Here is a 13,724-nt window from a genome sequence, read left to right as displayed (position 1 = left end):
TTATTCCTTCCTTTTGAACAGTGTCTTTCCTTTTCACTGTATCTGTTGTACCTTTCAGATTTTATTTACTCTTTCAGATTCTTACACTAGGGATAATATATGATGTTTACACATGTGAGTATGATTTATTTCACTTATGAGTAAATACACAGGATAGCTGGGATAACTGTACTGTTATTTTCTGCTTGTCTATTGAAAGAAACAGGTAATGCTTAATTTTTTTCCTTCTTTTTAATTTTTCCTTAATTTTTCATATTATATCTATTAATTTGAACAACTACTTTGAAGACAACACTATGAATATAGCAGCCATTGTTGAATCCCTATCATCTTGTTTAGTGAAATTCTGTATCATTTCTAATGTTCCTTTATTTTCATATATACATATATTTTTTTTCTCAGCACCATTTGGTAAATAGATTGTCCTTTCTCTATTGTATGTTTTGACGTCTGTTTGAGAATCAGATGACTGTAGTTCCATGAGTTTATTACTGAATCTTCTAGTCTATTCTATCAGTGTATTCCCATGACAGTACAATAACATTGTTAAACTGTTGGTTTATGGCAGCTTTTGATGTACTAGAGGACATCTCCAATATTTCTTTTTTTCTTCAGACTTCTCTGGCTATTCATGCCTTTTGTGTTTCCATATGAAGTTTAAATTTTGCACTTATTTTTTCTAGATGTGTGAGGAATATTATTATGGTGAAATATTTCGATATTTAATTTTCTCTTGCTTTCTTTGGGAGAAAGCATTCTAGTGTCATTTTCATTTCTTATCTACCTGAAAAAGTGCTTTTAAGATTTTTAATAAGCTTTAAATGAGCTTAAATATCTATTTTGCTACCTTAAGTATAAAATACCTAAAACATGCTATCTATAATGATTTAATGGCAAATATGGTATTTATTGAATTAAGGCAATTCCATACTTTGTAGTGATTTCTAAAGACTATGTTTACTTGAAAATATTGTCATCTAAGAAAAAGGTAGATTTGTGTGTAAATCAATATAATTTTCAAGAAATTGCCAGAGTTAATACTGGATTAAAATATCTTACCTCATTTCAATGAAAGAAAGGAGAGTATAAAGAATTCTTCTTACCTCTAGCATTATTAAGTTTTAGAAAGGAAGAACACATACTCTTGGTTGAAATTCTTTAAGGAATCTATCACAAATTATGTGCTATGTAAAACATAGCTAGTAGTGGTAGGTAATCTAAGTGATATGAGAAAATAGATCTATTTAGGACAAGATCCATTTACACACACACAATTGTCTTTAAAGGTGTGGGTATATCAGCTACAAACTGCTAGAGATTTGAGATGCACATTTTATAAAATACATGGTGAAAGTTTAAACTTTAAAAATTATTCTACAAAAGGCACATTTCCACAAATCTTCAAAATCACCCCTTGACTCTGACAAACTTATTCCATTATTCTTGCCCCTTGCTGAGATAGTTCTGGAAATCCTCTTTTTTTATGTCTTTAGTCAAACTATCCTAGTTTCCACAATGTACCTGTTAAATAAGGTAGATGAAGAAGGGCCATAATATTCTTATTTGATGGATGTCTTGGTTACTTTTCCCTCTTTGTGGAGACAAAATATGTGCTCTGCAAAATGAAGGTTGGAAAGTTCAATTTAGCTCACAGTTTGTGGAGCTTTAAGTCAGCAATGAGCTGGTTCCAAGACAGGGTGGCCTGGTACTGGGGCAGCAATCCAAGGCAGCAGAAGACAGCAAATGCAGCCAAAGGGGAGGCAGGTAAGCTTCTTCTCCTCCCTTACTTTCTCTGCAAGGTATCCAACCATTCCCATACCATCCTCCTGCCCTCCTTTTCCACAAGCTGAGGATAGTTACAAAGTAAGTATGTTGGCCTCATGCTGAATCACTTAGTTAAACCCTCAAACTTCTTAAATTGACACAGTGAACAATACGGTAAGGGCATGTCCTTTTCACCCTGGGCTATATCACTGCTGAGTCAGTTAAGCCTCTCTTCCTCACATTGGCACAATGTATCAGCCATAACAACAGATTTACGTAAATATATTTAATCAATTCAAGACATCGAGGCAGTCAAGATGGCAAACTAGGGCCGGGCCAAATAGTTCTGTGGATTAAAGTGCCTGCTTAGGCAGATGCCGGGGGCTGGGAGTTCGATTCCTGGACCTGCCGGGGGGCCCTGAGACTGGGCGTGGTGGTGCGTGCCTGTAATCCCAGCTCTTGGCAGGCTTAAACAGGCGGATCACTACGAGTATGATCTATGCAGTGAGACCCAGCAGAACCTGTCTTAAATTTAAAAAAAAAAAAAAAAAGTAAACTAAAAACACTCATGAAGGAGGATTTCCAAAGCTGCCTTAGAAAGTGACTAGAATGACAGATTAAGTGTTTGACTGACAGATATAGTTATGCAAAGTTGGACATATGATTGATTATTACTGCATGTTTTCAAGAAATCTTAAATGTTTGCTTTTGTCTCTCTTTTTATTACCTTCTAAAAAATTATTTCAAAGAGAGTATAGTAATAATTGATATAGTTTTAGAAAAGATACAGATTTAGAAGACCAAGATGACAGGTATTTAAAGCATGGTTTTTGTATTACACAGTGCTGGCCTGTAGTTGCTTATTTCACAAATATCAGCATAGAGTTAGTCAAGGTGAAAATTCCACACATTAACTGCTAGTTCCAAAAACTGATGGAAATTCTTAGTGCAACCATATCTGTTAATCTGAGCAACAGATTTAATAATAAATTAGATAATATATCAATCATTGTTAATCAGCTATTCTTGTTTTGAAAATCTGTAACATATATATTGTTGTATGTTAACTTGTTTCTGTGTTTTTGGTTTTTTTAATTTTGTTTTTCAAAATAAAAGAAAATTATACTAAAAAGGGGTATATAAAAGGAGGAGGGCTTCCGTGCGCCCCACTTCCTAAGAGGAGTTCTGATTTGGCAGCGCCTCTTCCTTGGACGTGCTTGATCAGTGCAGCCACACTGCTTTGGAGGAGCTCGGATCTTCGCAGCAACCACTGCCACTTTTTTGGAGGAGCTCCATTCTTCTCAGCTGATGAGAAAGGAAGTGAGAGAGGCTTGGTAGACGCCGCAGCTGCTGCTCCTCCTCTGCTCTTCGTTGTTTTCTGCCACCATGAACTGCTGCTATTTGCCTTGCAGCCAGCGGAGTATGGACTGAAACCTCCATTAAGTGTTAGCCAAATAAACTTTTCCTTCCTTCATTTTGAGTGTTGGTATTTTTTTTCCCAGCACCAAGTAAAGAGTAACTGAGACAAATGAAAAAAACAAAAAGGAAAGAAAGCATGTTTGGAATAAGACTGGTATTTACATTAGAATGAGTGGGAATGTATCTTTTACTGCAATAATTTTCATTTAAACATTCACTGTATTCTCTGATCATACCTGACCTTTTTTTTCATACCTGACATTATTGAGCATGTAGAAAAGTCACCCTATTTTATAATAGTTGAATATATAATTTCTTTGCATTCAATCCAATGTCTATGCTTGGAGACTAACATTCCCTTGGGAAAGAAATCTTTTGGTAAGAAGACAATGAGTAAGAGAATAGTTTTGAGCACCTTTCAACTTGCAGTACAAAATTCAAGTAAGATAAGAGCTCTTCATTGCAACAGTACAAGTTAGAAAAAGTAAGAGGAGCACACAATATTGTCTGTGGTTTTCTATCCAACATTCATCCACTTCTGTGTGGCACTGAAAGTGAACCATTACAAGGCTACTTGTGAGTTAATTTGTATCACTCTCCTTGTATTTTATAAGATGATTGATTGCTTTCATGATTATTTCACTTGTCTGTTCATTAATTCACTCCATGCATATTTATTGACATTTCTCTTTATCCTTAGAATAAAAACAGTTGCTAGAGATACCTGCTATGGTTTATGTCTAGAGGTTCCCCCAAGGCTCATGCAGTCCGAGGTGCAGTTTTTTGGAGGTGGCTGGATCTAGCCATTTTGTTTCTGGAATTTATTCATGGTGTGATGCTGGGATTAAGGGTTTCTTATGCCGGGTATGAATGCTACCCACTGTAAGGGCACGTAGTCTGGATAAAACATGAAAGACAAAAAGAGCTGCTGTGCTTACAGCTACACACTTGCCATTTCACTACTTTGCTGTTTACTGCCTGGCTGTGCAAGCTGTGAGCCAAAATAGACATTTCCTTTGTGAACTTTGGGTGTCAGGTATTTCCTCTGAGCAACTACAAAGGTAACTAAGATAATACCTTGGAAATAGAATGCTTAAATTTGTCACATACTAGTTGATGAGAACAAAGGAAGATTGTATAACTCAAATTAGAGAATTGAAAGTTTTCTTAGAAAAAGAGATATATTAGCCAGCATTTTTAATGGTTAAAAAAGAATGCAGGGAATAATGACAAAAACATTTTGTGAATAGTAAGGTGGAAAACAGAAGGAGGAGAAAGGGAGAGAAAGTGAAAGAGATGGAAAGTCAAGAAAAGAATAAAAGAAATAAGATGTACTATGTATGTCTACTAACTACTAATGATTATAAAAATTACACAGTGCAAATATATATTAATGAAAAAATGGATAAAAGATTGGAGGTGAGAAGTCTCTAGCCAATAAAAACTTTTCTTTTTTTTTTTTTTTTTTTTTGGTGGTAATAGGGATTGAGCTCAGGACCTTGCACTTGCCAGACAACTACTTATTCCACTGAGCTAACTCCCCAGCCCCAATAGCAACTTTAATGTTGACGTTTTTTTATCTTTTATTCATTTTAATGAGAAAAAATATAAAATAACAATGAAACAGTTTCAAAACAGGTTAAAATGACAGTTACAATAATTAATACACTGCATATTGTTATCTTCATAGAAGTTATTCAGAGGACAAGATGTAGACATGATATCTTGTCTAAACAATATTAGTACAAATCTTTCTTCTACTTGAACTAAGACAAAGTAGCTGTATATCAATCATATTTTGTATATGTATAGCTACAAAATGGTCCTTCATTTAGATCTCCCTTTTTCATTTTGTTTTGTCAGAGATGGGTGTTGCATTGGCATTTAAGCCATATTAATATGCTTATCTGTAAAAAGCTCAAGTCAACAACTTCTGACATTACCAGTTCTGCTGATAACCCAATGATTGTCTATTGGACTATATTGTGTTATTTTGCTGGACTCAAGCATCTCCCTTTCTTTTTGAAGAAGCCATTATTTTTGCTAAGCCTAAGTTTTCTGGAAAGGGAAAAATTGATGTTTAAAGAGCAGACACATGGGAGGCTTTCCTCAGATAACAGACAGAAGAGCCATCCAAACCCTTGAAGTCCTCAACTTTCACATCTGTGTCCCACTACAGTTCTGTCTAAGAGCAATAAAAGTGTGCAAATTTTAGAGAGGAAGAGTTGCTGTAGTTCATCTTCTCAAGAATGCTAAGAACTCTGACCCCAAGAGGGAGAAGTGAAGGCAGAAGTAGGACAAGAGAGAGGCAGAGTGAGAACTAATCATCTCCCACTGAAAAGATGTCACGCACATGTCCCAGAGTAAGTAAAGAGGGAAGAGCCCATCGCAGTGAAGAGTCACAGCAGTGGCACTGAGCACCAGATTCCACCCAAGGGGTCATGAGCCAGGTGGTGAACACACAAGTGTGACATGAAGTAAATTCACAGCCCAGGTTTCTTTGACCAATATTGTAAATGAAAGAAAGAAAGAGAGGAAGAAAATGGTGCTGTTAACTTTGAAAATACTTTGTTAGTGAAATTCACTGCTGTTACTTTTTTGGAGTCTGTTTTCCCAAGAAAAGAGTTCAAACATGAAAAGCATCAAAATAATAGAACCGTTCCAAAAATAATAGTTTAATGTTCATTTGCAATCATTTCTTCTGCTGATGGTAAGATGATCCATCAAGTTTCTGCTCTTGATTGTAGACATTTCAAAAAAAATCATTATTCTTTGTGTAATTTTTGTGTCTCAGCTGAGTTCTAATTATGCAAGTCTCTTCATGTGCAAGGAAGGCCTTGAAAGTAGAGGTGATAACTTACTTTGTACAATAATTCATAGAGTTTTCTCTGATACTATATCTTACAAAAATGCTCATACAAAATTTATTGAATGTACTTTCTTGATGTTTTCATAATTAATAAGTTGCTTTTTTCATAGCAACAACTATGGAAATATAAGACATTTAAAATGCTGAAAACATCCCCAAAACATCAGTCCGCATGGCAGTGTTCAACCTGATGTCCTGTACAGTCTTCAGACCATAGGTAGGAAAATCAGGGAATGGTTCAGTAAACTTCCTTGAAATATTGTGACCATAGTATCTAAAGACAGATGATACTGCCCAACTCTGAATTCCTAACAGGTTTGTTAGAAAACAGAAATTATACAATTCACAAATTAAAAATGACAGCTATAGCTAATTATTTGTATTTCATTAATGTGAGTTTCTAGTACCTCTAAGTTAATTTAGGCCAATAATTTTTCTTTGGATAAAATTATTTTTTTAACTTTGAAAGCCTATAGACATTTAATTTTTTTTAATTTACATCTTTCAATGTTTTGTTTTCATTTGCTGCGGGATTTATTAATTCATTTATTCAATTATTTATTGTATTTATATGATGCATTGCGTAAATGTTATTGAGTTTACAAAATGGGAAAGACACATCTCTATCTTACAGGTTACTGATGAGCTTGGAGTCCAAGGAAAAACAACCACAAGTGCGTGTCGGCTGCTTGCAGGGAAAATGGAGGATCTATAGGAAAGCATTTGCCTGCGCCAGGCTGCCTGTGACCTGGAATGCTTCATAAAGATTCACAACTGAATTGAGAAGCATATAATGAGTTGCATTTTCCTGAGCTTATTCCAGGAAAAGTATCACAAGGCAGGGTTTACCAGGTAAGGTGCTGCGTGAAAGTATCTAGCCAAGAGTACAGAAAAAAATAAGGCCAAAATAAGACTTTTCAACCATTTTCCAGGGCCACCTTCTTTGGAATACAACTGCTTCAGATCAATTAAAAGAGTTGTTTCTCTAATGACTTTTTTGGGGGGATGGGGTATACAAGGCCTTGAACCCAGGGCCTTTACACTTTTTCGCAGTCTTTTTTATTGTTTTACTTTATTTACTATTATTTTACTTTTATTACTTTACTTATTTTGCTAAGGTGTTTGGACTGGCTTGAAATTGGGATTTCCCAACTCACATTCAGGAGTGATTAGATTACAAGCATATACTCAATATCAGGCATCTAATTTATTTATTCAGAATTAACACCTTGTTGCAATTCACCTGTGCAAAGGGAGAATTTTAAAGATGATACATACAGGGCAAACTATGGATTATGAGAGGATATGAACAAGTCTTCAATAAAGGACATGGTCATTTGAAAATAGAAACTGTGGTCTTGAGATCAAAAAGAATGGCAAAAGAGAGAAGAGTGAAAAACAACTTGAAAGACAGCAAAGAGATTGATATTGGGATGTTAAATACCCATTGAATTTGGCAACAGTGCTAATATTGATAAAACTAATTAACAAAAATATGTGCAGGGAAGTGGTGAGAGGTGTACTTGGATGCAGCCAGTAATGGGACAGTGACAGTGAGACAGTAAGTGATAGTAAACCAGGCAAAGAGAGCCAGCTGGAGGAGACTCATGCAGTGAATATTAACATTACACGTGCGTATCAACCACCCAGTTCTAGATATAGAAAATATCTCTCTAGAGGGCTTCTCTGTGCTTGATCCAAGTCAAGACCTTCTATCTCAAGATGACAAAAATCACCCTGACTTCTATCAGTATAGGTTGCATTTATTGCGCTGTAACTTCATGCAAGTAGGATGGATCATGCAAAACACACTTTTTGGTGTCTGGATTTATTTTCTGAAATGTTTACCACAGAATTTATCCATCTTATAACTGCCATAGTCTTCCGCACTGCATCTATGAATATATCCCTCAATTATAGGCATTGGATTTCTGCACTATTTATGAAGAATTCTTCATTACGCTTATTCCAGGCCTTGGTTACAATTATGAAGCTGTTAAGTCATCATGTGAACACACACACCCTTATCTCTATAAGGAAAATGACAGTTTTCAAAAGTAGATTCAGCCCCCTTCAGTAATGCAGGAGAGCTGTTTTAAATCTTTGCAAATAATTTTTCTTGGAACTTTTTCATTTTAATCAGTCTGGTAGTTGTGTGCTCAGTTTCATTGTGGTTTTGATTTGCATTTCTCTGAAACATTACTTTTTCTGAAATATGACTTTGAGTCTTCTATTTTTATTTTATTTTTTGCTTTTATTATTGTATTCTTATTGTTTAATATAAATTCTGACCATGCACCTTCTTCAACCTATGAGTTGCATATATAACCTCCTGCTTTATGACTTGTCCTTTTTAACCCTTATTGGTGTTCTGATAAAGGTAAATTTTTAATTTTACCAAAATTCACCTTGCAATTTTTCTGTCCTGATTACCATTTCATTGCTCACCTCAGGACCTTTATGTCTTCACCCAGAAAGCATATTGTTTTGCTTTTTGAGCATCATGGCATGACATGTGGATCAAGTTTGTGTGAATTTTTTCGTGTATCTATCCATGATAAATAGTATCGCTTATAGAAAATGGAATGAATTATTTTTCCACTATTTAACTGTTACCTCTGGTGTGAAGTGTTTGTGTCTATTACATTGCCTATGCTCATTGGTGGAAACTTTTTTGGGAAGATTGTGTAAGATAATTAGACACCTTAGGTAAAATGTAAATTATTGCTTCAATTTTTATTGTGTGAAATTATTATAGAAATTCATGTAACAGAAAATTACAAATCTGATTGTTTTCTATTTATTTTATATTTTTATTTAGTCTAAACATATCATTATTAAAGAAACTACATTAAAAAATTGCTCTATTAGAACCTGCTTTTCCTATTATGTTTGCTGATTTTCCAGAGGACCACTCAGTTGTGATCCAACTCCTTTCTAATTGATTGATATCACAAAAAGTAAGAATTAAATTTCATCAAAAGAACGTTTTTAATTATCATGGTCTTCCTGACTTTATTTTGCTTATCCAAACAAACTTTAGCAATATTACATATGAAAATACCTTGGAACAAAATTTCTTCTGATTAATACAGCACTATCTTTATTTTGTTTGCTGGAAATAGTACCTTCTTAAAAACTCACATTAGTGTGATATTTTACTCCTGATGAGTTAGTTACAAATACTGCTGCATAGTGATGTATCTCCAAACTCAGTTGACAAGCCAGTGGTTGTGTTATCTCATGTGTTTGGGCCAGCTGTGGGTGTCAGCTGCTGTGGATCATATCCATCCGGTCAGCTTTGCACTGCATCCTCCTAGAATCAATCAACAAGATGCTGAGGGTTATTCCTATTAGAACAGTGACAGAGATGCAAGATGACAAACAGAAATATGTGAGACCTCTTATGGATGCTTCATAAATGACAAAATTATCACTTGTTCCTATTTATTATTGACTAAAACAAGGCACATATCAGAGTCAACATAACCTGCGGTGTAACCTATATGCCCACCAAGAGGTGAAAGAATGAAGAAAATGTAGCATTTATAATCAATGAAATACTGTGTAAAAAAAAAAAAAAAGGTAAACTTGTAGAACAATGGATGTTCCCTAGACTATACCATTAAGTGAAGTAAATCAAACACACAGTTTTAGACACACAAGTTTAAATATTGCATGGTTGTCTTATATGAGAAACCCAATTTATAATTGAAGAGCAAAATAAAAGACAGATAATAGGAAGTGGAGAGCTAGAGCTTTCTTGAATGCAAAAGGGACCAAGAGATAAGAACGGAGGATGAAAAAGCAGTGAGGCCGTGTCACATGTATGCCACAACTCCACACAAGGAATGTAAACATGCACTAAACTCACAGACCAATAATGGAAAGGGTTCACGAATAGAAGGGTGAAAACTGGGGCTAACAATGTGAGGTATTTTTGCAATTAACAATTGTTGGCCTAAGATATATGAACCAAAGCCTGGAAAAGGAATGTTTCCTTTTTTAAAAATTGACACATAAAAATTATGTAGACTTATATGGTACCATGTTCAAATCAGTGAAAGTGTATCTATCCTCTCAAAAGTTTATCATGTAATCTACCTTGTAATATCCCAATCCTGCATACAGAGCTCAAGAAACCTCCAGAAGCTTTTTATCCTACATGCAGAGAAAACTGGTATGTTGAGTCTTGTTTTATTTATTGTCTATGGAAAATATAAACCAAAAGGCATCCCTCACATGAATGGTATTTATGATCCTGACTACAATTACACTATGCTACTGACTTTCACACCCATGAAATATGTGAGGAATAAATATAATACAAGGATGAAAAAAGTGAGCTTCGCAATTAGAAAGGCCTAGACCCAATATGACCACTTTCCTCTTTACCTCTATAGGGACATCAATTTAAATGAAATGACACTTACATGACTGGCACAAAGTCAGTGGTTGAGAATAATTATTATTGTTTTCACACAACCCTTCTCAGAGCTGCAGTTTTTAAGCTAACTGTGAACTTGATTGTCTTGGAACCTAACTAGGGGTTTAGTGGAGCACATTTCTCTGTGCATCAGAGTAGGTCGCAGAAGTGTGACTTTAGGGTTTATATCTAAAGTCTATTGTCTGCTTTTCTATCTCTGTTCCCCAGTGCTTCATCCTGCAAGCCAGAAAGGAAGTAGCATTGCTCCACTCTGCTCTTCTGTTGTGATTTCCCCCTCAAAACCAGCCAACAATGGACTGAGTCTTCTGAAACTGTAAACCAAATAATTCTCTCACCCTTTAGGTTTTGGTGGTCTAATCTGTTGCACAGCAACTATAAATCTGACCAGTACAAATGTAGAGGAGATACATTTACACAGTTGTAGCAATTTGCTCTTTTGATGAGAGTAGAAATGTCTTCATAGGTATTTTAGATGATTGCTTAGTGTTTTTGCTGCTCAGTGATATAAGTAAATGACAACGTCAGAATAACCCATTGCTGAACAAATGAGAATTACAAAGATTTTATGGTAGCAGGAGACTAGCAATTTCCAAAACTAGGAAATTCTTCATGCTCTTTTTTTCTGTTCTTGAAGTACAATTTTTGTGATCTACCATTCCATATGTTGCCCCTGCAACGTTGACATTTTCAGCTGTGCTTTATACAGTGTTATAACACAAAAACTTTAGGCATAGGGGGGTATAATACATGGGTCATTTGTAATTATCGAGACTGTGAAAACATTCATTTAGTCACTAGAAAATACAACGAGTCATAAATAGAATTAAACTAGTAAATTAAACTGCAAAGTAAAATTCTTCAAATACTATTGTTCTATATGTTTCCATTATTTATATATGTATCACAAGGTAAAAACACTATTTTTCCCACTAAGAAAGAAATTTAGATTTAAAACCATGAAAATGCTAGGCTATAATAAAAGGCCACTTTCAACTTCACCATTTACAGGCTTACTCATTGTTCATAACTCTTATAATTGAAGTCTTATTACATTATCCTGCTGCACAGCGTGATTTCCTGTTATTTGTCTAATGTTTTTTAAAGAACAGTAATTTAATAACTATAGTGATATTCATCCTCAGCTTCTAGCAACCGTGCTACTTCAAGAGGTCTGTGTGTACAGTACCACTGGAGAGGCTGTGTCTTCCCCGCTTGCAGGTAGGTGACTCTGAAAAAAAAACAGAAAAAGAAAGCAAACCCAAGCTCTGGGATGTTACTTTTACAAAGAAAGGAACTTCAACTTTCATGAGCATTATAGGTTTATTTCTCTTGAATGCACTTTTGGTTTATGGTTGCTCCTAAGAAAACAAATTTTATTCCTTTCTTCTAAAGCTTTGACTGTGTATTTCACATTCAGGGAAACATTGTTAACTGTTATTGTCTACACACTAAACAGGTACACTAGCAATATATTTTTCAGAGAAAACCAAACAAAAATCCAGAAGCTATGGAGTGTGCTGAGAGCATCATTGAAAGTTATATTTTGTTTTCAGCTTAGATTTAAATTAATCACAAGTTAATTGCATTTATAAAATTTTTCATATCCTGTCCTCATCCTTTTTGTAGCAGTATGCTATGTCTTGATTGAAAACACTGAGCTCTGGGCAGAAAAAAAAGGCATTTATACCATACGAAATAGTTGACATTCAAAGTAAAAGGAAGAAAGCTTTTCCTTTCCTCCTTTCTTCTTCTTTTTCTTTTCTTTCTTCTTTCTTTGACATATCTTACATATATGATGTTGCTTTTGTAGTATTAGAAACATAAATCAAACACAATTTTTAAAAATAGTTTGACATATTTATTCTTTTAGGTTAGATTTTACATAAAATTTAGTTTAAATGCTTGTTTAACTTAGATATGACTAAAGAAGAAACATAATGTAATTATTTATATATAATGTTTCTTCATAATATTATAGGTACAGCCTAATATTGAAGTGCTGTAATAATAGCTGAGTACATTTCACAATTCTAACATGTATAGACAAAATTTGGAAGTATTTCTATTGACCTTGAAAAGCAACAGCTCAGATCTAAGAAGTATTATCTTGATCCTCCACGTGAAATCTTGAATAAACTCATAATCAAGACACTTTTCTCACTGGGAGACTTCATTATTTTTAATTCCTACATCTTTTTTGAGACAAGATCTCATTATGCAGTTCACGCTGGCCTTTTGCTCACTTTGGTAGCTTAGGCTAGACTTTAACTCTCAGCGATCCTCCTGTCTGAACCTCCCAAGAGCTGGGGAAACGGGCATGCACCACCACACACGGTCCTGTAATTCCTTCATCTTTAAATGTTACTTTGATTATGCCTTACATCATTAAGGAAACAAAAATTTGCCATTAAAAACCAAAATGAAGTTGACATTTTAATTATCAAAGTATTATAAGGATTTTGGAGAAAAAAAGTCTTATGATAACTACAGTGCAGCAGTCAGAGCTTACAAGGCAATTGATTTTGTACAGGACACACAATTTACAGGACTAGTTTATAATATTAACTCCAATAGTCAAATGCAGAAGAGTTCATGAGATCTGTCCACATGTCAGAGATCCAAAGAATCCAGCTGAGGACCTGGATGCCCCAGTGATGCCTCATGCAAGTCTGAAATAAGGATCTGCATGAGAAGCTCAAAGGCTAGTTATAGAAGCTAAAAATGTGGGCTAAGGGAGAAGACTACGTGCCACTAAGCTGAGAGATCTGCACTGGAGCCAGGAAGCAATGCTCCAGGTAAGGAATAGAGCTCCCCGAGGGGAACTGCAGCATTGAGGATCTGGGCTCCTCCAACAGTGAGATCTGAGTTCATGTCAGGAAAACCAGCGTGACAAGCCTGTCCGAGGGTCAGCAGCACACCTTCTTCCCTACCCAGCTCTCCTCTTTACGTTGTTGGCAGCAATCCTCAGGTGGGCCATCCACACTCAAAATCACACTGACTCAATTCAGCTGGGTGTTAAAAGTAGCCCATTAGTTCATCCCCCTACACACACACCACCAGGCTAGCAAGTACGTGTTTGCCTTGGAATTAAGTCAAACATGATTTTTTTTTTAAATCATGATTTTTTTTGTTTCAGTTTTACTTTTATATGTAGTTTGTGACCCCAAGTAGCCCCTTTGTGCCCTTTTAGTCAGAAAATATACCTCAACTTTTCCAAATATATTG

At 35.2% G+C, this 13,724-nt stretch overlaps 1 pseudogene; it reads left to right on the top strand.

Moving 5' to 3' along the window:
- The first annotated feature begins 1,676 nt into the window (after positions 1-1,676).
- LOC101590832 overlaps positions 1,677-13,724 on the top strand; it is a 14,708-nt pseudogene continuing 2,660 nt past the window's right edge.

Source organism: Octodon degus, unplaced genomic scaffold, assembly GCF_000260255.1.
Source record: "Octodon degus isolate 3935 unplaced genomic scaffold, OctDeg1.0 scaffold00252, whole genome shotgun sequence".
Classification (NCBI taxonomy): domain Eukaryota; kingdom Metazoa; phylum Chordata; class Mammalia; order Rodentia; family Octodontidae; genus Octodon; species Octodon degus.
The sequence above is the reverse complement of the archived record's forward strand: the minus strand, read 5'-3'. Positions and strand labels throughout refer to the sequence as shown.